The sequence below is a fragment of the Centrocercus urophasianus genome, unplaced genomic scaffold (assembly GCF_019232065.1).
Source record: "Centrocercus urophasianus isolate 14NV4802_14NV808 unplaced genomic scaffold, USGS_Curo_1.0 seq_20, whole genome shotgun sequence".
Classification (NCBI taxonomy): domain Eukaryota; kingdom Metazoa; phylum Chordata; class Aves; order Galliformes; family Phasianidae; genus Centrocercus; species Centrocercus urophasianus.
Genome location: NW_024884756.1, coordinates 4,951,874 through 4,976,623, shown reverse-complemented (window position 1 = coordinate 4,976,623; position 24,750 = coordinate 4,951,874). Strand labels below are relative to the sequence as shown.

Below are 24,750 nucleotides of genomic sequence, written 5' to 3'. Positions count from 1 at the left end.
CGGAGGAGCGGGGCGGGTCCCGGGGGCTCGCGGCGCGCAGGCGGCCGCGTCCCGGCGACAGCCCCGAGAGCGGCGGGGCGGGTGGGCTGGACGGCGGAACGGCCGCATCTTTGCCCCTCGGCGCTCCGCTGCCGGTAGCTGTCCGCGGCGCTCAGGTAAGGGAGCGCGAAGCGGGGGTCCGCCGGAGGAAAGGGAGAGCGGAGAGAAAGGAGCGAGCGGCGGCGGGCTGGGGTTCGGCGGTCCGGGCGCGCCGCGGGGGGCTTCCCTCACAGGGCGGCGCGCGGGAAGGTCTCGCGCCGCCCCGGCGCGTGGCGACTGTTGGGAGCCGATAGGCGCGAGGACGGCTCGTGCCGCCCCCCGCACGCGGGCGATGCCTGTGGGACGCGGGCGGCGGGGCGGCTCCGCTCACCTCCTGCAGGTAAGCGGCGGGGCCGCGACCCCGGAACGCGCTGCTTTTATCCTCCTGGCAGCCATCGGCTCGGGTCAGCTCCCCTTAGGGGTCTGAGCATCCGTAGCGCTTAAAACCCTGTGAAGGATGTCACCTTCTGTCCTCTCCCGCTCCCCCCTCCTTCTCCTAAGCTCCTCTAAAGGGATCTGCGAGGCTGAACAAAGAACGCTGCCTGAGACGCGGGGGTGCCGCGGGTGTAAGCGCTTCTAATTTGCTCTTGGTGGTGGAGGGGGGGGGGGGGGGAAACGCGCGTGGCCGCTGTAACCGCAGCGGGGCGGCGGCGAACAAAGCCTCGCTGTGGAAGAGAGCGTTCTGCGGAGCGCCCTGCTCGAGCTGCTGCAGGTGGGAGCCGCGGGCGCGCAGCTCCGCGCTGCGATGTGACGAATAAACGCCGCTCGCTTCAGGTTGGTGCGTTTGTGTGTGTTCGTGTGTGTGAGACCCAGCTTTGGGAAAGAAGGGGCTGCGCAGCTGCTTTCTGCCTTCAGGATGCCAACCGAATTCATTTTCCGATGGAACTTTCAGGTTTCCTCTGAATAAAGATATTCTCTGACTTGGTGGTGGCATTCAGTGCAGGCTTCTTCCTGATACAAAATAGCAGGCTTTCACATAAAGGGGTTGTACACGTAAAATCACTGATTGCATACGTACACGTTGTAACTCCTACCAAATATTCTAAGTTCCTGCCCTCCCTTCTCGTGATCCCTCATGTCTTTGTGGCAGTGATTCTCTCCAAGAACCGTTTGCTGTCCAGCACTTGTGCTGCTCCCCATCCAGCAAACCTGTCCCTTTTGTTTTCAGACGTGTTCTTCTTTTCAGGGTGGAAGCACGTCTCCTCTCTGTTCCGTATCTCCCCCTTCCTGCCCAGACGTTTGCTTTTCCCATGGAGTCTTTTTCTTTCCACCTGTGTGCTGCTTTATGCCTTGACTGTGGATATCAGCTCTGATGCACCCAAAAAGAGCTCAGCTGCAGGGTGTGTTTGTTTCCAATAGCTTCTCTCACTTCCCTCCCTACTGGATGACGTGATTACAGCATCTCAGCCCTTGCTGAGGAGAGGAAGAGAATGTGCAGAGAGAGCTTTACCTGATGAAAATCCCCCTGCCGTTTCTTGATAGATAACTAAGAAGTGAGAGAACGGAAAGCTTTCCTATTTGTGATAGAAGCTCTATGCATAGAAACTCTGTTAGCACAGAGACAACCTGGGTCAGTTTGTGGATGGGTTTGTGTTTCTGCTGTTAATATTTTCAAAATGTGGTATGTAAAAATGGTGGGTGAGCCCCAAACTCATCTCAGTAGCACCTCAGTTTAGGAACCAGAGTTCAACGCTGTGCTTTTCATTTCACCAGCTTACAGAATGCACTTGGCAGCAGGCAGGACCCCAAATTTGGTGTGGTACCAAGTCTTAGTGCTCAGGCAGCAGCACTGCAGAGCCTTACAGGTGAGCTGAACCAACACACTGCACCCCTTGGGCTTAGCGAGGACATTCGCAGGGCGAAAATGGAGGAAGCAAGTGAGTCCTTGTGTGGTGAGGTTCGGGAGGAGAAGTGGTGCTACTTCTCCCTCCACCCCTTTATGTTAAGGATTCGGTTAATGGAACTTTATAATTTGTTGCACCCATGTTGTGGTTTGCCTGCGGGTGTGTGAGAGAAGCCAAAGAGCTGTCATCCTGAGAATAAAAAGTCGCTGTTCTTCTGTGGAGAATTTTAGCACACTCTGAATGCAGTTCATTGCGCTAATAATGCAGTTTGTTACATAAAGGAACGTTTGAACCCTTGATTTAGAGATCTGATGTAATTGTTATGGTATGTTATGTCAGTACCCACTTAGCTGGGCTCTTTAAATATATTCTGACAATAAAAAAATCGTCATCATTTAATGACCCCTGAGGTCCTGTGCTGGAACGTGAGTGATTACAGTAGTCCTTAAATGAATTGCTGTGGTCTCTGGGATAAGAATTCCCTTGTTACTTGGCATTTTTCAGAGGCATACCCCTCCTTTCGGCCTGCACCATGCTGCTTTCTGTATGAGGTACTGTTTGCAAAGCCGTGTACCTGGATTCACGAGAGGAAACGTTTGCTCTTGTACTGACACCAGAGCTGTTTCTGGTCCCTCTCGGTATGGCCCTGTTCTTGCTGAACAGTTGTCTGAGCTCTGGAAATTGCTGGAAATATCTAAACACAGAAACGGGTGGGTGAGGCCCATTTCAGACTCTGCTGGACTATTTCAGCAGTCACCTCCAAATGTGGCATTTCATATACATGTGTTGGAGACAGGTTTGTTTTCTTAAAGGAGTGAGAAGAGGGAGAATTCAAAAAGAATTTAGCTTGTGAGGACTTGATGATAATGGATTTCAAAAAATTGCCTCTTTATTACTATAAGCTCTATAAAGTCAGAAGGCACTGACAGAACTTGTAAAGGAGATGAAGCATCTGTCAGATGTGGAATCTGATATGCCACAGTAAGACAAATGACGACCAGCTCAAGGAGGGAAAAAATAAAAGCAAGCTCTAGTAGCGTTTCTCTGTAAGTTGTGGGTCTGTCCAAAGTTGAGACCTCTTTCCCATGTAGTACCGGGCACTGGCAATGAGGATACTGGGAGCTCATCTGGTGTAGCCTTTGGCTCAGCAAAGATAAAAAGCACTCTTTTATCCTGTGGCTTTATTGGGGTACTCTTAAGAGAAATTCTTTGCCTTGAGCACATTTGTGGCTACATTGAGGCTTTATCCAGAAATGGATTAGGAAATGTTGCAGTTAACGTGCACGAGTGGGTAGCAGCCGGAAATCTGGAAAACTGCAGTGTTCTTGAGCTGTAGGGCTAGCTGGCTTCCCAAGGTACCTTCTACACTGAATTATCTGATGATCTGGGCTTTTCATGTGTGTGCTACTTCAAAGTCAATGGGTGTACTTGAAATGTGTTTCCATTTTACAGTATGTGTGGTAAAGAACTGGGACTGCCCAGAGGTGCTGCGGATGTCCTGCCCCATCCCTGGAGACATTCAAGGCCGGGCTGGACGGGGCTCTGAGCACCAAATCTAGCTGCAGATGTCCCTGTTCATTGCAGGGGAGTTGGACTCGGTGGCCTTTATGGGTCCCTTCCTACTCAAGCCATTTTATGATCGTATGTGCAATTGTTCCTTAAGACCCAGAGATGGTTACTTTTGTCTGTCTGGATTTATTACATGTTTCAATACACGCTTAGTTCTTGAAAATGAATGTTAAGCATGCTTTAAAGTTAAGGCTCACAGTTTTAAACTGTTTTGCTTGGAATGGAAAATAGTTTAAATTCAGTGTCCATGGGCTTAGTTGTGGAAAACCCCTGATGATGATTGGTGGTGCTGAGGACTTCCAGGGAAGGCATGGGAGTGGGCAGTGTTCCTTGAAGTCACTAGATTACAGAGGAAACAGATACACACATTGAGGGAAAGTGTAGCAGTGCTATGTTTAAATGTGCTGGTGCCTTTTCCCCCTGTTCTCCTTCACATACAGGTGTGCTTGTTAGCAGTGATTCTGTAGTGCATTTGAGTTAATAAGGAAAAACCAACAAGAGACTGATTTCCACAGGGTGGGGCTGATTTAGTGAGGCACTGATGGAAACGGGTGGTTTCCTAAGCCATCTGCCTCAGCAAAGGAAAAAGCTTTTCTTTCCAGGGTAGGGTAAATCACAGGTTATGCTACTAAGCTGCAGAAGGATGTTTTAGAAGGACATTAAATGTGACATTTGTAATTGCTTTCTAGGTATTTGAAGAAGAGACTGATGCATCCGCGGGGTTAATTTGGATTGCTGTGGCCACATGGGTTGACCGTGCTAGCTGTTAAGAAGATTTGAGGTCTTGATTGACCCATTTTACTTTAACACTAATTGTTTGCTGCTTTATTAAGGAGAAACGATGAGCTAATGCAGTTGCTCCTTATGGTTTTACACTCACTGTTGTAGAGTAGAGCAGTCACACAGATGAAACTGATCTTTATTCTTTTATCTTGACTAGGGAGGAGAGGAAGCTGTCACAGCTGTGCCGTGTTGGTACTCAGTATCTAGTGGCTTTGTTAGGGTGCCAACATGAAAGGAATTGCGGTGCAAATATGAGACCTGGGCAACCTTGGTAATGTAGAGATTTATCAAATCTCATCGTTTCTGGTAATTAGAGACAGGTGCTGGCTGAGTAGTCTTGACCAACATGTTCTGTTTTTGTTTGTTTGTTTTCCCTAGCATTTTTAAACATGTTGTTTTTCTAGCTTTACGTGGTAAAGCTTTACGAGTAAGTATTTGTTTATTTTAGCATGCAGTGTCTGTCCTCCAGATGAAGTAAGCGTGCCTAGCTATATGAGGAAGGTGTGCTGATTTTGTTGTAAGCAAGAGCGTGAGGTGGCGAGAATCAATAGAACCACATTGAGTTCATTGAAACCTAATTTGCACCATCGGGAAAAAGACAATTCCATTCTCAGCTCTGTTTTCTCATTATTGAAAATCTGGGATGCTTTTGCACATGAGGGGGATAATCATTTATACCAGTGAATGCTTGAGCTACAGATCTGTGGGTAGAATTCAGCTCCACAGGCAAATTCTTTTCCTTAATTTACAAGTGGTGCACCTGGGTGCAGGGACCTGAGGAATATTCCTTGTCTCCTGTTGGTCACACCCCCTGAGAAGGACTAGTTATTAAGAGTTTTCTGATAGAAGGCAGCGTTGTGAGCCCTAATGCAGCCAGATTGCAGCAGCTTCCAGGGACCTGAGTCTATGGAAACTTTCCTTTCTGTTGTAAAACTTGTTATTTTTCTCCCTGAGGGAGATTGAAATTAAATAGCCAGTATCCGTTTGCAAAATTAGCTGTATTTAATGCACGTGCAACCTGTGGATGAGCGATATTAAAAAATCTCAGAACAATACTCTGGTCATGTCAGCTAACTTGACAGCATTTAATTATAAGACCTATTGATTCAAACAGCTCTACGTTTTCACTTGTATTTTCTGGAGAGACCGATAGGGGCTGGTTTCTGGTTTAAAACTGGAAGCTGTCAGCTCTATTTTGAGGAGCGTGCATTATCTGTTAGAGCAGCTGCCTCACAGTGTGAAACTTGCCACTTCTCCTGAGCTTCTGATCTTGGGTGCAGTTTTGATGAATGAGGTGAGAAAATGCCTCAAAATGAGAACTTAGGGTAAGAAGGCTCAGAGCAGAGTTTTTGAGAATTCTGGCCCTTGGCCAAATTTGATCCTGAGATGAACAGCAGATGTGCTAGAAATGCTGCAGACCTTCAAAAGGGACCAGAAACCGGGTTCTGCTGGCCAGGAGAGTGGATCTGCCCCTTTCCCTACATAACTCAACCACTGTGCTGTCCACAATGTGTCCAAAGTCACCTCAGCTGGCCTTGAGATAGAGCTAAGTCTCTTTTTTTTGTCTTCCCCCTTCTTCATACCTTCCACAGAAGGTGACTGTAATAACTAGGTAAGCCAATGCAGGCAATTGCAAGACACCAGGCCACCAGTGGAAGGGCCCTGTTACTCCCTGGGAAAGCTCAGAGACTCAGAGGAAGGAAGCTTCATTTCTGTGTTGTGAAATGGGCTGACACTGCGTGTTTGAAATCCTTTGACTTCAGGAAGAGTTCAGGTCTGGATCTGAATTGTTCCGTTTTGGGGCTCGTGTTTGCTAGCCAGCCCTTTCTGTGCCAAGTTACTCTGTTTTCTGCAGCGGCTTTGCTGTGGCTGCCAGGTTGGAGCTGAAAGATTTGATCCCCTCAGGGAGGATTTGTCTGGACTCTGGACCCAAGGTTGCACACTACAACACGGCAGCTCCAAGCACTGCCATCCAGCTCTTGCAAAATTTGACATGATTCCAGCATGCCCTGGCTGATTGTGGAATACAGACCCCAAGGCCTTTGAGAGTCCCGGTCCCGTTCTTTCATCTGCTTTCACGTGACCAGGTAAGATACGGTTGGGTACCCATTTCTGCTCTGGCCATGTGGTATCACTCAGAAAGCAGAGCTGCTACTGGGGCTATAGCCTGATTAACAGCAGCTGTATGTTCATGAGCACTGTGCCTCCACTGCTAGATTCCTGATTGCTGGTGCCCCACGTGCTTTTCAGGTGTCTTAGGCTGCTCTTTGGGAGCAGTATTGCAGGGTGTGGTGGGTAGGCATGCTGCTGCTTCTGTTTGCAGCAAGACTGTGTTCACACAGTTAGGCATTAGCCTGCTCTGCTTGACTCATGCTGAACTCAGTCCTAGCTATTATTTCTCTCAGCAATTAGAGAATGCATAGGAGAGCTGAGGAGAAACTCTAGGGGCTTCCAAAGGGGAGAGGCAGATGTGTAGCTGAATGGTTTGCAGAGAAAAAGGAGAGTAGTGCTTGCTCTTCAAGGGATGGTTTGGACGCTCAGTAATTCACATCCCATCCTGCTGGTCAACCAGCAGCTCGGGGTGGATCAGAGATGAAAGCAGGTGTGTCAGTTATAAGTGCTTCCTGGCCTGCAGGGTTACCCTGCTTTCCTTCAGCACTTATCTGTGCCTGTATTAGAAAATTTGCAGGGCTGAGCGATGACCATGAAAACAAGAGGGAGAAGTATTTTCCAACACAATGGACAGAACTTAACAGCAAGCTCTTTCAACTTTGTCAGAGCAGTTCTCAGTTTGCAGCGGCACAGGCAGGGCAGAGTTGGGCCCTCAGGATGCTGCTCCCGGCTGGCAGTCAGCGTGCTCAGAACACACCTGGAACCTGGTGTCTGTGTGGCTGCTGATCCAGAGCAGAGCTGGCATTTCAGCTTGGTGTGGGACTCGATGTGTCCAAAAGGAGAGTGGCAAGCTAGTTTTTTTTATCCTGGCTGCCTCACCACTTCTTTCTAACATGATCAATTAGATGCCCCATTAAAAAATTTCCTCGAGAAAATGTTGGAGAAACACATCAACCAGGAGGAAGGAAACTGTATATTTATTTTGGGTTAGAGAGGGGAAAATATTTATATTTTGTGGAATAGTAAAGAGAAAGTTGGCAGGCACACATGAGAGTAATTAAAAAAAAAAACAAAACAAAACAAAACAACAAACAAGCCTCTCATTTTTGGGGGAGTGGGGGGAGGGGAGGGCTGTGGAACAGTTAATAACGTGATCCATTCCAAAGAACAAGGGATAGAACGCTGTAAATAAGGGCTTTCACTCCATGGTGTTCAGAAAAGTTAAGCCTTTCAGGGTACAGAGAGCTGGTTGCGTTTCTGAAAAAGACTTAGGCAAATGTTTAACATAAGCATTTCTTATTGCTCAGTGCTATCCGTTACAGCATATAATAAACGTGCATCTGAGATGTTGAACAAAAGGCATAACGTGGCTATATATAATTTTATAGTTTGTCAGAATTGGCAGCAGTGATTTATAGATGATACTTATAATCCTTTAGTCCGATTATTTAAAATGGCACGCTGCTAGCATTGTGTAAAACAATGTCAGTATGTGAAATGCAGCATTAAAGCTACTCTTTAGTGTGTATTTCAGTATGAATAATTGAGCACATACTTCTGTGGAATACATATTTTTTTTCAAGGCCGGGTTGGATGGGCCCTTGGCAGGCTGGTCTAGTATTAAATGTGGAAGTTTAGTCATCTTTGAAGCCCTTATTGCCAGCTCGGGCTTTGAGGCAAGCAGCACCTGCTGAAGCAACGCCTGACCCACAGCGCCTAGGAGGACAGAACTGAGACTCTGTGGTAGTTGTGGTTTTTAGTGCAACTGTTCCAGGTCTGTGCCCTATTCATTGGCTAACTTCTGATTTGTTGGTTTTGGAGATGTTAAGGTGAGTTACAAAATCTTGCTTTGAGATCTCTTTATGAATTTGCTTTTGCTTGTCCTGTAACACTGCTATTCGTGAGGGAGTAACCTCTTATTACTGCTAATTTCTTAAGAAGCTGGCAGTGGCAGAGTTTAACTGGTATGAAGTATGTACCTTCCTGTATTGACAATGTTGATTTGTTTTTCTAATTCTGAGCCAGCAAAAAAAAAAAGTGTTGCAGAGTGCTGTGGAGGGATAGGAATACGTAACTGAGAGTTGGAAGGCCTGTCTGAAAGAGAGGGATTTCAGGGAAATCAGTGTCCTTCTTGTGAAATTAAAATATAGGATCTAATGTTTCTGAATAGGCTGTGATACTATTTGACGGATGTGAAATTAAACTTCTCTTGCCCTGTGTTTTTTTTTCAATTGCCTCTTCATGTGAATAGTTCTGATAGCTAGAAGACTGCCCCCCTATCTTTTAGTTCAGTTTTATGATTGTAAGGGAAGGACATTAAGATGGAAGATGACCATGGAAACACTGCACTTGGCTCCCTTCCTGCTGACAGTCAGAAATACACTTGGTACAGTCTTTTGCTGCTGCTCATGGGGAGATACGTCTGGTAACAAGCAGCCCTTCCAGGCTTCCTGCTGCAAGCAGAAAATCAAACTTGCTTGCAGTAAAAGCCTTGCCCGTGTCTTTAATGAAGGAGTGTCCTGAGGTGGAAATTGTCTTTCTTAGAATTAGAAGAGTAGGAGGAGGGATGTGCTGTGAGGCAAAGCTAAGCCAGGAAACACCTGGCAACCAGATGGCCCCTAGCATGCTGCATCATATCCACACCTTCGTTAAGGATTACTGTGGCTGCCTTGGAGTAATAGATTTAGACATTTGGGGTCACAGAGAATTAGAAAATTGTAGTAAGTTGCAATTAAACATGAGTTGTTTTTAGAGGACAAAGAGCAGAGCTCGAAGCTGAATTAGAGCTACTTGAACTGTTAGAATTTGGACGTATTACGGGTGCTTTTTTATGAGCATACAACAAAAGAGTCTGTGCACATCCGTCACAGACACAAAGCAGCCCAGGATGATGGCAGGTGGGCTGGAGACTGCAAAGCTGGGAGCGGTGGCGGCAACAAAGATTTGGTATTATTCTGCTCCCCCAGGGCAGCTGGTGTTGTGTGCTTCTGAATATTTATGTGTGCAGCGGAGTTTGCACCGTGATTTATAGAAGCTAGACTCAGTATTTTATACTGATGTTCAACCTGTATTTCATTTTATTTAGTGTTTCCCCTTCAGTGTGTCTGCAATCCAGAAAGGGCTAACTGGGGAGGTTTGAAATTCTCTGTTGTGGGACTGCTTGGAGGGAACTAGAGGTTTGGTAAGCACTGTGCTAACACACGACCTTTTTCTGTGTTGGTGATCAGTCAGCAGCAGCGGGGTGGCACGTGGTGGGTCAGGAATTCAGGCTGCTGCAGTGCGGGTGCACAGAAGTGGTTGTGAGGAAATTGCTCCTCTCCTGCATCCCCCGTATTCTCCTGCCTACTCCAGCAGGTAGAAGAGGCATGGCGGTACTGAGATGTGTGGGTGGGTTTTGGCTGTCCTCCTGCCATGCTGGAAGGTGGGAGCTGCCACTTCTACAGGAGTTGTTTTTGTGTGTCGTGGCCCTTGTCTCATGGCTCTGGCTGAGTCGGGGCTAATGCAGTCCTGCTTTGGAAGGGCTTTAAGCTGAAACACGGGTTCACAAGCCAGGAGCCAACTTTAGTAGTCCTGTGCCTGTGTAAACTGTGATTGCTGTCCTTACAAGCACTTTGGAGCATCTGCACGAATCTTCAGTCTTGTGCCACCTCTGGAATTTTTTTCACACTTGCTGGCTTTTGTCCTTTGCATTTATTGAGCAGCTTCTTTGCAGCAAAAGATCTAGTCTGTTTCTTTTTCAAATTTGATATACATTTACTATTCAAATGCCAGTTCCTTTTTAGTGTTCATATCAGGACCTGCTGTGAATTTCTTGCAGTGAGTTCTGAGAAATCCAAGTCAAAATTCATGTTTTAAACGTCCTTTCAGTTTTTAAGGCATCCACTTAGGGGGTTGGTCCTGCAGCTGAGATCCTCCTTGAAGACAAACTGGCTTCCAGGTGCTGGGTAGGTTGTTGTTTGTTTGTTTTCCTTAAAGATGAGCAGATAATACCCTACCGAATGATACAGAGTAGCCACATGAATATGGAATAACTCTGTCATGAAAGGATGGATCAAGTCATTCAGTAAGCCTTTCCTTCTTTTAATCTCTGTGAATCTGGAACCTATAAGGTATTTATTTTTTTTACCCATGGGAGAGGAATAATAAATCTTCACAGTTCTTGAAAGCTACTGCCCCAGGTTAGACAGCCTTTACATTAACAGTTTGTTACCCAGAGAGACCAAACGACCCTTTTGTTGTGGACTGATGCTGTCTTAGACCTGTGTGAAACCCCAGAGTGACATGTTGCAAAGAAAGGCAGGGAGAGGAGGATTTGGTGTGCTGCTGTTGTTTTTCCCCAGAGAGAAACCCAGCTGTCTTGAAGCTAAAATTGAAGCGTAAATTGGGAGAAAGGCGTAATTAGGGCACTTCTTTGGGATAGGCAGCTTCAGTCTTTGAGAGTGGGGTTTTTTCTGTTTTTTTTTTTTTTTATCATGGAGGAGGTGTCTGAGCAGAGAATGAGGGAGGGAATGACTAGCAGCTGTGTGCTGTGATGGTTCCCCAGCTGGGGAAAGTTGTGATGAAGAACAGAGCACTGGTCCTTATTCCTCACCAGACCTGCTGCTATAGGTAAACCTGGTAAGATTTGCATTTCTGGATATCAGTACTTGCTGCTCCTGTAATGCACTGATATTAAGACTAACACGAGATGCTGCTATAAATCTTGTAGTGATTTTCCAATGGCATTTGCAGAATCAGAATGCCATTCTTGTAGACTTGGAGGACTAACTCGAGCCTTGCTCTTAAAGGAGTCAAAGCAGAAAGCCAGGCACAGTAATCATGTTGTTGGGAAGGAGTTAACTGTAGCATGGTGAGAACTTACTGGAGGCTTGAGCATGTATGAAGTAGTAGAAAAAATTGGAGCTAAGCTGTGGATGGAATCGGCCTGGAGAAGCAGGGGGGTAGTGTTGCTGGTTGGAAGCTCTCTTTGTTGTTTCTATTTTTTTTTGTATTGGCTTTTTGGCAATTGCTTTCATAGTAAGTGAGAACTGTTGGGAATGTTGTGTGTTTGTGTGAAGTTGCTTTAAAACCACGTGTGTCTGACAACTTTGGCAGTTCTGCTTATAGGCATTCAGCTTCCTTTCCTTTCTTTTTGTGTATTCTTTTTTCCAGGGAGACCTGTGGTGTAATTATGTAAAGGATGTTAATGGTAGAATAGTTTCAAGACTCCAAAGTTGTACCTTAGTAGTAGTAATTAATACTTAAAATATTACCTTACCTAGGGAGCACAGTGCTTCCCTTTATTGGGTTAAGTTTCATACAGCTATTCATGGTCATAGAGATCTTAAAAGGTTTGAGTTTTATTGCCAGAGCCAGCCTACAGTTCCAGAGCAGATAACCCCTTTCAGCCTGACTTTTTAACAAAGCTAGGAAGTGGAGTTGTGTTAGATGTGACTGTGGTCCTGTACGTTGGTGGTTAATTTTGATGCCTAAGAGGTGTGAATAATGTTGGAACTTAAAAAGCATGTTTTTTTTCTGTGTTATCTGGTTTAATAGCTTAGACCACCTGAAACGGGTAACAAACAGAGGAGATGTTTGTTTTTTCCATTCTGAAAAAGCTGTTTAATTTGGATTTTGGCATTTAGATTTTTATGGTGACAACCGATGAAACCATGCTGCTTGTCAGATGGAGAAGTACATCTTCATAAAATGGCATTTGAGATGCTGGAAAGCATCTGTTTGGGCTAATACTGTCATTTATTCAGAGCAAGTAGCTTTGATACTTCCTGCAGTCTGCTGGAGTCATATAATGGTCTACTTGAAATTCAGTACTTGGGAATACTTGGCTTCTTATTTTATTTTGGGATGGGACCGCAACATAGAGGACTTTGCACAAAGGCCTTCTTCTGAATCTGACAGAACTCTGTAGAAAATGACAACATTTCTCTGAAAGTTCTAAACCAACACCTGTCCTTTCCTAGACCATTATCCCTGTTCCACAAGGCCATCTGCTAGTTAACAACAATTCAGCAGATGTTTTTTTTCCTGGAGCGCTGATAGTGTCAGGATTTCTTAAAGAACTGAGATGGGCCCCTGTGAAGTCCCCTAAGACATTCCTGTAATGCTGATGTGGGTGCCTTTGGATAATTTTCAGTCGACTTTCCATTTTGCAGCTTTTTCATGTAAAATTTTGGGCGCGTACGTATGTGTGCACGTATATATCTCCCCAAAATGGAATGGAAATGCTACTCAAAGACTACTTGGGCAGTGTTGAACAGTCAGCAGTAGTGCCATTACTGTCAGTATATGAGAATTCTGCCCTGGATGTTTTCCAAGTGAAACACGTTTTACCTGCAGTCATCAGTACCGCTTCATTCAGCGTGGTGCTGATGCGTGCGGATGACTGACTCTGCTTTCTGCTCTCACGTGCTGGAGCAATAGCTCCTCCACATACAGAAGGACCGTAAATGGGAAGCTTTTCCTATGACAGTAATGACTTGTGTAATAAGAATAACTTAGTACTGTACCAAAGGAAACTTGTAGGGAATATATTTAGGGAATATGTAAACTCTGCCAGTTCAGTGGAAAATTCTAAAATAAGAAGAACAGCATGTGTGTTGATTATAAGATGGCTACAAGATAAACATTCATATTTCAACTGACATGAGAAGAGCTACTAACTCATTCATTTCCTGTTTTGCCCTACTTGCCAGCTAGGTGACTATGCAGTCTATATTGCTAAGTATGCCCCTTAATCTTCTCCCAGTGGTGTTGTAGCATTTTTAGGCCTTGTGAACTCTTGACTGAAAATCTTAAAAGGAAGAAATGCAGTTTTTTTTGTTGCGCTATGAAGGGAAAGCTCCCGTGATTTGCTTCCCTTTGTGGTGGAAGATGGTCTGCAGCTGAAATCTGGCTGTCAAGAGGCCGATAGCAGTTTTAGTTAAGAGTCTTGGCTTCTCGACTGATGGTTTTATTGTCCATAAGGAAGATTGCTGTCATGGAAGAGTATCACCAAGACTGAATTTTCTGATCTGCAGAGCAGGCCTGAAACTTCAGTGTGAATTCCACTGGAGTGCGGGAGTGAAGGACAGAAAAGGGATGAGATATGATCTAGATTGCAGATTTTGCTGGTGTTGCGGTGCACTGAGGTGAGGGATGCTCTTATATATGCAAGGAGAACCGTACTGATGGTTCCAAAAAGAAAAGGCGTGTTTAAACTGAATATGTTTTCTATTTCCACTCCCTTGTCGTGGATTCTTGTGTTACTTCTCTGGCAGCTTTCTGTGTTTGGTGTTTCATTTGAACTAAGCTTGCCAAGGGATGCAGACAGAGATGGCAACCACCTCCTATGTTCAACACGCTGGTGTGGGCAGGAAGCTGATTGCTGCCTTCTGGGGGAAATGGCACTTCCCAATTCCTTGGTCCTGCTAAGAGCTCAGGGAGCTCTTGCTTCCTTTACAGTTTCTGATCTGAGGAATGTTACTCTTCGGGTCTAAGAACCCTAATGCACCACGCACTGCCCAGCTAACAGTTCTGACCTTCTGATTCATAAGCATTCATTGGTGCACAGGATAAACGTGAATCCCTTGTGCCAGCCCCAATCAGCTGCTAAACTGGGGCCAGACTTACTGGGAGAACCAACAAGTCTATCTTTGAATGCGGGGCACGCAAAGGAGAAGAGGGCAGATCTTAAATCAGTGTATGGTTTAGTTGTTTGTATTTTCTCAGAGGCCCTGAAGCAATGTAGCGCAGGTTTTTCAGTGCTGATGTCACAAAATACTGGCACACGCTGCCAAGTTCATGTGGGTGGAGAAGAAAGGAGGTGCTCTTTATTCTCATAAACACTTGTGCTTCTGTTCTCAAGGAGGAAAAAAGGAACTAACTTTCCTGAGGATTCTCTGAGAATTTAGATTTCACACGAACACTTTGGCTGAAGGCAGAAATGGCATTTCCTCTGGTGTCTTCAGTGCTCAATTGTCTCGTCCTCATTATGTAAGTTGTTAACTGGAGCACGTACATAAAAAAAAAAAACAGTTGGAGAACTCTACAAGTCATTTATCTCCTATTCAGAATCTCCAGCAGAATTACTCATACTCGTTGTTGCACCAAAGAGAGTTTTAAGATATTACGATTCAGGTCAAGTGAAGTTGCATCCCTTCACCTGTAAATGGTTTTTTTTTCTTCTCTGATATTTAGATTGCAGAACCTGAAAGTTAGCACGAACATTCATTATTTTCTTTAAGAAAGAAGCTCAGCAGCTTTTTTCAGTTACATTTCTTTTTGATAGAGGGAGAATTATTATGCTAAAATCATCCTTGACGTAACTTAATCTCTCAGATTAGAAGTTAATCTTCGTACTAACATTTACATCCACTACGGGCTGTGGCATGGGAGGGATGCTTGTCCGCAGTTCACACAAATAATTTGTGTTAAGGCAGTATATGGACAAGTACAATATACTGTTTTTCCTACTGTAACCACAGCTTCATTCAGACCTGCTTATGGAGTATGAATTATGATGCTTCTATAAATGGTATTCAGGTGAGTTCCTTCAAGGGGCACAGACAGTTACTTTCTGAATGCTTGGCAGGGCACAGTGCAGCCTGAAAAGGAGGCACTCTGTAGAGGCTGCTCAGTTGGATTGATTTGCAGCAGAAGAGCTGTAGGGAACTGAAGCTTTTGCTATGCTGATACGAGTTTTAAAGATGCTTTGTGGTTTTTCTTAATCTTAGTACCACGTGCAGCCTATAAAGAGAGTGCTTCACTGTTCTAGAGCTCCGAGATGCGTAAAGGCTTGTCAATATTACTTGAAATAATAATGATAGACTAAGTTCATAGCAAGCAAAGGAAGGGAGTGAGAAAAGAAAAGAAGTCTACTCTGAGATGGAATGAACTATACTATGCAGTTGTTTTCTGTCTCACAGTGTTTGGCACGGGTGAATGTAGAAGGTTCTCTTTAAGCTGCATGTCTCTGCCAGAGCAGGGAATTAAGCTGTGTAGTGACTTTAGCAAAGAGGAATGTGAATGGAAAGACACATAGGGCTTTGCCTCTTGTTGTGTACTTCCCCTGCCTGTGCTCGCAGGTGGGAGCTGTTAGCCGTAGAGCTGTTGATTGCAGCACCAAAAGCAGCTTGTTCTGCTAATCGTTGTGACAGGTAGTGGCTGATAAATCTTGTTTGCTTTAATTGGCCTAGTAGTGCTTTTGAGTCAGTGGGACTAGGGTGAATAATGCACTCAAGATCTGTCCTAGTATCTTCCTTTTGTAGGCCATAGGTCTTACAACATAAATTATTAAATTACTGCAGGTGAAACGTCAGGGAGATTGGTCTTGGAGTCACGTGGGGATTGTGGAATTGCAAATTAACTTCTCATAGTTCACTTAATCAGAGTGTGAATTTATTTTTTTCTGGAAGACTTTCTCTTTTGAGAACAATTGATGAAGCAGCTGGTGGAACGGAGGTACAGCTGTGACACCCAGCTTCCCTCTGAGAGCAGCAAGCTCCTTGCCTGGTGCTTTGTGTGCTCTGCGTGTCTCATCCACACGTAAGGGCTTCACACTGAGCTTCCACTGTGGCAGATAAGCCTGAAACCTCCTCAGCAATTAGTGGGGAGGGACAAAAATGATTTCTCCCTGAAATCTCAGCTGGTGGTGACTTCTTCATGTGACACAAAGAGGCATGAGGTTAGCGTCCAGCTCTTCCTTTTATGATCAATACTGCAAGTAAGATTTTTCTTACTGTCATTTTTATTTTTTTTTTTTTCCCCAAACAAACATTTTTACTGCTTTGCAGTTAGTTTGCATGTTTCCCATCCCACTGAACTGGCGATGTAGAACCAGTTTCCCCAAAGAAAATGAGAACAAATGTTCATTCCTTACGTGAATGGATCTGTTGCCTTTTGTGCGCTTGCAGGTATGAATGTAGGGGCCCAAACTTTTAAGGTTGGTATTTTCAAAAGGATCTGGGGATTCAGGTGTGCACATCTGTGAAAAGCAGTGGGAATTGGGACGAACGCTAACTCTGAACTTCTTTGTACACAGCTTTGTTAAATCACAAGCCAGCTTGCATGCAGCTCTGGGGCGCTTGCTGCTGTGCACTTGGTGTTCCGTTCTATGTAAAGCCAAATAAGATGTTTCCCTGCAGAGGACCACCCCGGTGGGTGGCTGCCTGCACGGAGCTGGGTGGGGTGCAGGTTCAAGCTTTCCAAGTGCCCCCAGGTTAAACACACTGGCTCAGCAATGTCCTAGGGGATGTGAAGCAGAGTAGGCAGGTCTTGATGGAGATGCAGCTGGCGCTGATAGGCCTGATCTCTTGATGCTTTTAAAGATAAAAGCCACTTTAAGTCTTGAGCCAGGGGGCTCTTTTCAAGTGTCATCATCTCAGTTGATGGGATGAAAAGAGGAGTATGGCTTCAGTAGCTGTCTTTGATTTTAGTAGGGAAAGGATAAGTGAACTTTCTGCTCAGTTAGCTTTTCCATGCGCTTCTTAAATTTGTCTTTAGTGCATTTGCATTGTGTTCAGTTTGCAATTCCTCCTCTCATTTTCCTCCCCTTTTCTCATTTCTGCTATCACGATGACAGTAAGTGTTCTGTAGAGCAGCGGGTTTTGTGGCGTCAAAAAAACCCCAGGAGTTCTGTTTTGTGGAAGTTGATTTAATGTCTAAAAATAGGGAAGCCCTGACTTGTCTCCTGGGCCAGGTGGCTGTAGTGCTGAAAACCACCTGTCAGGAGAGTTGATTGTTTTGTTCTTGGCAAGGTATTTTTCTGGCAAAGAAGAATATGCAACTGTAGGAAAACAGGAGTTGTAACTGCTTTAGTATCTGATGTCAGCTGATGTTGTACAACAGATGTTGTACAACAAGTGTACCAAGTATTATTTGTTTTGTTGTGACGTCTATTTCCATCATAGAGATCTTCAGTATCTTTGGTTATAGGAAAGTAATAATTTGGAGAGTGATCATCAAGAAGCCGCTGCAGCCTCCTTTACAGTAATAAGTGGTTTGCTTGGCGAACGAGCAGTACTGTCAGCTGTAATAAGTGGAAATTCCTGAAGGAAAAACCAATACCTCTCCTTACTATGGAGAGTTAATTTGTGTTTTTGTTTTGAGAAGAATCTTTCTGTGCCTTTTTTGGAGGCTGGATTAAAAGTCCTGGAAGCACAGAATAGTAAAGGTGCTGCACGAGTGCAGCGTTTGAGTTATCCTGCAGAGACAGACCTGGAGATTCCACCCTGGGACTTGGAGGTGATGAAACAACTCGGTGTGAATAACAGATCTAACAGTTGTTTTGCTGCTTTTGGAAGAAGCTGTTTGTGAATCATTATTTAATTATTCGTCTTGCCCCAAAGATGGAGACATAACACTTAGTGAATTAACACCTTTTCCCATAAGTGACTGAAGAAATTACTGGGGAGCAAGATGTCCTCTTCCATTTGAGTTGTACAACTGTGACCATTCAGTCCTTGGCCTCTTTGCTGACCCTGACACTGGAAGGGCCAGCTGTGTGGATAATGGGTATTGCGACCTGGATTTCTGCCCACGGTGGATTGCACCATCAGGGAATTTCATGTAGGCTGTTTGCTTGGGGTTGGGTGGGGCAGCTGAGAGTGACCTGGGGAAGAGTGGTGCAAACAGGTGAAGCTGTGGCATAATCAGAAGCAAGATTTTCTCATTTGTTTTCTTTTTGAACAGTGTGTGTTTGTGCCCAGTCCTGGCCAAGCTGTCTGCGTTTGAGGGCTCTCTCTCCCACTTTGGTCCAAAAGTCCTGGGTGCAGTGGTAACTCATGTGAGAACCCATCTTAGCTCAGGGAATTCACCTTCAGTGTGGGGCTGGCAGCCTGCCGGGGAGGGAACCCCCAGTTCAGAAGGTGGTGGAGTGCTTGTGATGGCTGGGGAGCTACTGCTGTTTTGTTGATTTTTTTTATAGACAGTTCAGGAAAGCCAGGTTTGTATTAAATTATTATGTTCTCTTACAAAATTCCCTGCAGTTTAAGTTTAGTTCTCTATGTAGAGCAAGTGATTGCATACCAGCTAATAGTAGGTCTTTTTTTCAGTGCTGTGGCAACTTGAGAAAGGAGATTAAAAGACTTAGGAAAGCTAGTGTGGCTGGATCAAAAAGAAAGTGGATTGGTCCAGCCTTTAATTGTTGAGTGATGTGTTCAACTGTATTGTGCCCTTATACCATAAATCAGATGCTTGCTGGTAGCAGCTGCATGGTTTGCGTGCTCAGCTCTAAGCGATCGCTGTAAGAAGTTTGATAGGATCTGTTGGGATTCTTAGGTTTCTAGGGGTTTAGCAGAGTTGCTGTCACTTAAAAATGTGACTGTCTTTGTCTTCCAAACTTCTGTTAAGCTGAAAGATCTCGTGATATTAGAGCAGCCTCCCTAGCCATTTAGATACTGCACTGAGACTCAATTGTTTTCAGAACCCAGTGAGGGTTTTGCCTTTTACTCAGGCTCAGTTCGTTAGTCACTTTGGGAAGTTTTGTTATGTTTGTCTTTTTCTTTGTAGGGATTTTCTGCTGGGAGCTGCAATGGTTGCTCCTTCTGTGTGAGATGTACAGCCTGGCCCAGCAGGCAGCGCAGATAGGACTGTAAGCCATGTGTTCCACTATAGCTCCAGGAAATTCCACAAAAGCGGTATAACATGATGTTGGAAGCTACTGTGATCTCACTCCCTAAGATTCAATTCAGAACTGAAGCCTGTACCCATAAAATACTTGCTTTTGGGAATGTATGATACGCTACATCAGGATGTGTGCAGGTGAGCTTTCATGATAAAGGAAACAGACTGGAATTTCCCAAGTGCTTTATTACTGGAGCAGAGGTCTCACTGCAAAGTTAGTTACGAGCAGAGGTTTGGCAGAAAAGATGCATAACAGAAATGTTGATTTATTTCACCTGCTTTTCGGAACTCCACTCTCGAGTTTCTGTACAAAGCAGAATTACAGTGCTTTCGTACCTTATTTACGTGCATTGCTTTTATGTGAGACCTACCACAGCTCACTTCTTGGGCAGGTCATTTCTAGCATCAGTGCTGAGCACGGGAGTTCACATCTGGAGTGTTGTGTCCTGTTTCAGGCTCCTCGACATAAGAAGGACAATGGTACGGACTAAAATGAGTCTGGTGTAGGGCTGCTTGGGTGATTGAAGAGATGATGAGGAACAAAAAGAGACTGAGGGAGCTATGGCTCTCTTCTGTCTAGAAGAGAGGAGGCTGCAGGGAGAGTCTTATTGCTGCCCCATGTGTGATGACCATCGAACCTGATGAGAAAGGTCAGGTGTGCTGAGGGCAGGCAGCTGTGGGGTGATCTGTGCAAGCACCACCTGGAGTTTTAACCTTGACTTGGTGTACAATAGGCAAAGTAAAGAGGTGTTGAGATGCTGCCTCCGTCCCGGTTGCCATTCTGCTGCCATTGTTTTGGAGAGTTTGCTGTAAGTTGTTCAACAAAATATGCATGTATGCTTCAATGCAGAGTGGAGTTGTGCAAGCGAAAAACAGTCAGGAAACACCAGTGGATGCAAACAACTAGCAGCACAATTTGTGTAATGCAGTGGGATATTTCCTTCCCTGTCTTGGCATGAGTACCCAGTTGCTAAGATGAACTTCTTAGTGGGATGTTCTTAGGAAAGAATCCATTTTAGGTGGCAGGGACCTAGTTCTGTTGCCCCTGCTGAGGCAACGCGGGCAGGCCGAGTGGATCAACGGGAGATGATAGCAAGGACAGGAAGAGGCTCTTTGTGTCTCTGGCACTTTCAGTGCAGTTGCTGAACAACCACAGGGTCCACATGCAATTCAGGACCAAAATAGCCCTTTCTGCACTGCAGCTATTCTCTGGCAGCAGCAGAACATGTCTGCCACTCGTAGGTCATTTCTGTTCTCCTCTAGCTAGTCTCTGGGTGACAAATGCCTTTACCGAGATAAAGCTGCTGGCTGTCAAATCTCTTCTGCCCTGGTGAGATCGGCTCCTGTGAGATAGGCCATGAAAAGAGCAGGAGACAGGGAGGGGAAGAAAAAAATAGGAAGCAGTACCAACTTTGGGTTCCTGTCTCACTACCTTTTTGGCATTCTGTTCTGGAGATGGTTAGACTGTAAGATTTCTGTCCTTAAAATTTGAGAACGTCTTTCAGGAGCTCTTAAGTGCTTGGGATAAACAGCGTGTTTTGTTTGTGGTTCATAGCAGATTATTATTAAGATATATTGCTTTGATGATCTCTTAGTTCCAGTACATTATGACACTTGGGCTCTCCGCCAGGGCTGAGCTGTGCCCAGTATCCCTTAGCAAATGAACATTGCATGTGAGCATGTGAATGTGGTATTTGTGTGTGCGTCGCTCTAGCAGAGCAGAGATCTCTGATCCCTAGAATTTTATCTGCTGGGTTCTGATCAGACAAAATTAGTCTACATCTTGCATTTGGAGGCAGGTCTGTAAGCTGTGTCAGGCAGCATATTACAACAGCTGTTGATGGCCCTGAGTACGTTTGCATTTCCTGCAAAGTGAAATGGGCAGATGTTGCAGGTTAAAATGATGCTGCTCAGATGGGGACCCTCAGTGGGCTTCTGCCTGCCGGAAATGCCCCCAGGCTGGCTTAGGAGCCTCTTGTGGCACAGCAGAGCCTGCTCAGCCTGACCCAAAAGCTCTGTGCAACCAAACAGGGCTTTAGAATATCTAGCAGGGTGGGTTTCCAAAAGCAAGGCTATTGCATCTCTGTCCTGAGGAAGTACTATTGCAATGATAACTCTTGGGAAACATTTGCTTCCCATCTGTCTTGGTGAATGAGAAAGAAATGGAACAGGAGATCTTTAAAGCCAAGCTTGGGACTTCCCACAGATGCTGTTGCCTATAGGCCCTGTGTTCTTTAACTGGTAAGGGTCCATTTTCTTAAAATGCTGGAACTCAGCCAAGCATGCTTCACTTTTCTTTCTGCATGTAAGTTCTCTGGGAGTAAAACGTTTGTTTTTCTGCTCTTCCTGTGTTGCTGCTACACAAAAAAGACTGATAGATCCTTTGCAGTTGTATTTGAATAGCTGGATCACACACAGAGGCAAACTTGAAGCAGCAAAACAAAACCAGCCAAACCCACAACAAGCAAGCAAACAAAACAACTGTGTCTGGGTAGAGATGCTTAATTAGTTTTCCTGTGTGGTCTCTCTTTTATCCTGCTAATGGTGCTTGGGTTAGGATTAAAAATAAATACATGAGTGTTTCCTAAACATGTAGTATGTGGGTATTACCCCTTTGGGAAAGTGGGGGCAGCTCTGAAAATGAGGAGCTCCACAGAGCAGAAGGCCTTACAGCATCTGTGATGCAGCACGTAACTCACTGAGGTCCTGAATTCATCTGTGGCTCCAGAGCATGTTTAATACAAAGGAAAAATAAAAATTGTCTTATTTCAACACTTGATAGGTTGTTGCACACTGTTGACCTTCTCATAGCAGGGTGATAAGTTTGTTTCCACTGATAATAAATTAATTGTCAAAAAATGAATGTACTGCCAGCAGTAAAAGTGCTCTTCTGTGAGTAGTGAGGAAACAGTAATTTTTAAGTGACACAATAGTAAATGAGCTGGATTTGCAACAAGTAATTCTTCAGTATCTGTATCGTGCTTCCCGGTTTGCTGCTTGTTTCCTGTTATGTGTTACTGATTTCTGTTAAGATGCAGGTGCTGGTTCTCTGTGTTTTACTGCGAGTCGGACAGCTTTGTAAAATCATGACCAGTGAGTTCCACTCGCTGCTTTGGGGATTTTGTGTTTGCACTGTTAACTGTGTTTTAAAATGGTGAAAACTAAGGATGTTATTGCTGCCACTGCAAAGCTGGATGTGCTTCTTACCCATTTAGAAGTTAGTTCTGAGGACAGACAGGATTTTTGGTTACTTCCTCTGTAATGAATGATGGTGGTCTGAAAATATGGGGTGATTTTATTTATTTATTTATTTATTTATTTATTTATTTTTACAGAGGTACCTTACAGAACTATTGATTGTCTGGACTTAAAATTCCTTTAGGGTGCTGTTAGCATACATCCAAACTGTGGGTCTGAACAGGTAGTGTTCTGCTGATGGGCATAGTTGTAGGTATCGTATTCTTGGCTAAGATTGACAGGACTGTGCCAGGTATATACCAGGATAGCACCAAGATTTGTTTCCCAAGGACGTAGCTAGTTTCATTTGGGCCTCTGATATTCTGATTGTGGAGCTATAGGCCGTGAAGCCACTTCATAATTGGGCTTATGAGCTTAATTGTTATTGCAAATGAGACTATTGCAGTTCCTGGATGAGAAGCTGAAAAGGAAGATGACAATCATTAATCAATACTTTTCTTTCCATCCTAAATAGAGTGAAAACAGAGCACTGTGCCTGTCAAATGGGAACGGAAGTTATTTTTAATCTTGCTTCAGAGCTTTCTGGTGGTAAATGAAAATGGCAAACTCAGTTGAGGAGAAACAATACCAACTCTTTGTCCAGATGAGAAGCCATGAGGAGGAGATAAGGCGGTAGTAATGGGACTGTCAGAACTGTCTGGAAGCCAAAAGAACAGAGAAGAAAGTCAGTTTTTATTTCAGCAGCTAATTTAGGACAAAGGGTCATTGAGGGCAGCAAAACCCAAGCTTTATCGCTATTTAAAGTATGTACTGATATGTGCCAGGATATGTATTTGTTTATTCTTATTGGACTCGGAGATGTTTTTCAGCTCCTAAAACACAGCTTTCCCTTTTTCATTCAGCCACAGGAGAAGTGCAGTGCAGTAGCTCTATGGGAATCTTGGTGCCTGGAGAGGTGGCACATGGAGCCTGCCCAAGCTGAGAAATGTTTAATTGATGCTTGAAACTGGGACTGAAGTTTTGATATTTTTTACGTGGATGTTGGATAATGTGTGTCCTTAGTATGAAACTACTTGTGCTGTTGTAGCATCCCCAGGTGAGGCTCCCTGGGCTAAGCAACATCGAGATTTTGGATGCTTTTAGTGCTGCACGAGTTGTGCCTGGCCTCAATTTGCCCAGAGTTATTGGAGTGTGGGCAGATGTGTGTTCTGAATAGAACCGAGATGTGCTGACGGCTGTGCCCAGCCATCCCAGTGCATCTGTGATACGTGTGCTGTCCGGTGGCTCCTGCCCGTACGTGTGGGGTTACAGCTGCCTTTGAAGGGTTTTACTTGGAAGAAGGTGGCTTCTTCCGAGTGCTGGTTTGAGCTGTCTCCAGGTCTGTCTTTGAGAGAGACTGAAAAATCCCATCTTTGGCTAATGATACTTTTTAAGGATTAGGTTGGAGCAGCTCCTGTGTGAATTGTGAACTCTGCTCCAAATGACTGGTGCCAGGTGTGAGGGGTGCACATTTACTGCTGGTGGGTAATGAGGCATAATGCTGTACCAGCTGCTCACTGCGCTCTGTCATACCCTGCTTCTCTCTTTGAACTCAGTTCTTGTGGCACATCTTTCTACTGATAAATTGTTTGTTATCAGAGGACCTATAGGAGATTTTTCATCTCTGTATCTTTTTTTTTTTTTCCTGTCTGGATTGTTCTGTTTCTGGCTCTTCTGCCATATTCTTGCCCTGCTCTGTCCCTCTTTCCCCACAGTATTTTGTTGGTCCCGTGCTGTTAAGTAGTGCCATGCTCTGTCAATTCTGACAGGGCCCGTAAGAACAGAATGTGGCTCATCACTGTTTTGGGGGTGGGGGGAAAAAAAAAGGAAAAAGAGAGAGGTCGAAGAGGTCAAATAATGCTCATTAGCCTGAGCACGTTTGACAGCCCTGGACACCCAGAGAGGACAGTCGTGATGTTCTAGCATTACTACTGCAGAGTCTATTCAAGTCTATATTGGTTCAAATGAGTTCATTTCCTTATCTGCATATGAATGGGAGAGTATTTTCCCTTTGAACACTGTGACCTTGGAATCATGGACTGTGTGAGCTTGTTGACGTCACCAGGGTAGAATATGTTAGGAAACAAGGATTTTTTTAAATTTATTTTTGTTATAAATCAGTTTGGCCAGTTTGATAGCTAGATTTTAAGGCGGGGGAGGTGAGACATCTGTGCATATGGATGCTTTCGTGGTAGTGGGAACTCGACGAGGAGCTGGGCAGTGGGAAGACACGTGGGCAGGTCTGTGCATTGCTGGGTTATTGGGCTTTGTCTTACACTGACACAACTGGCTGTACTTGTGCGAATGCTGTGTGATGGTGGGAGCAGTAACCTACTTCTAAGTGAAAAGCCAACCCAGTTGCGAAGCCAGCAGCAGCAGCAGTCACAGCCTCCCTTCCTGTATCATGCTAATAGGTCTTAGCAATGTGTAGCAGATGTTGCCCAGTGGCTGACAGCTGCATTTAAAATTGCTTATAAAACCGGATTTGGGATTTTGTGAATTAAGTTGAACAAGGACAAGTGTTATT

General features: G+C 44.8%; 1 protein-coding gene across 1 annotated transcript in view; it reads left to right on the top strand.

Moving 5' to 3' along the window:
• Positions 1-85: 85 nt before the first annotated feature.
• MAP2 (microtubule associated protein 2) overlaps positions 86-24,750 on the top strand; it is a 189,122-nt gene continuing 164,457 nt past the window's right edge. The window contains exon 1 of the mRNA XM_042822366.1: positions 86-155. The gene's annotated coding sequence lies outside the window, so the exon portion shown is untranslated. The remainder of the gene's footprint in view (positions 156-24,750) is intronic.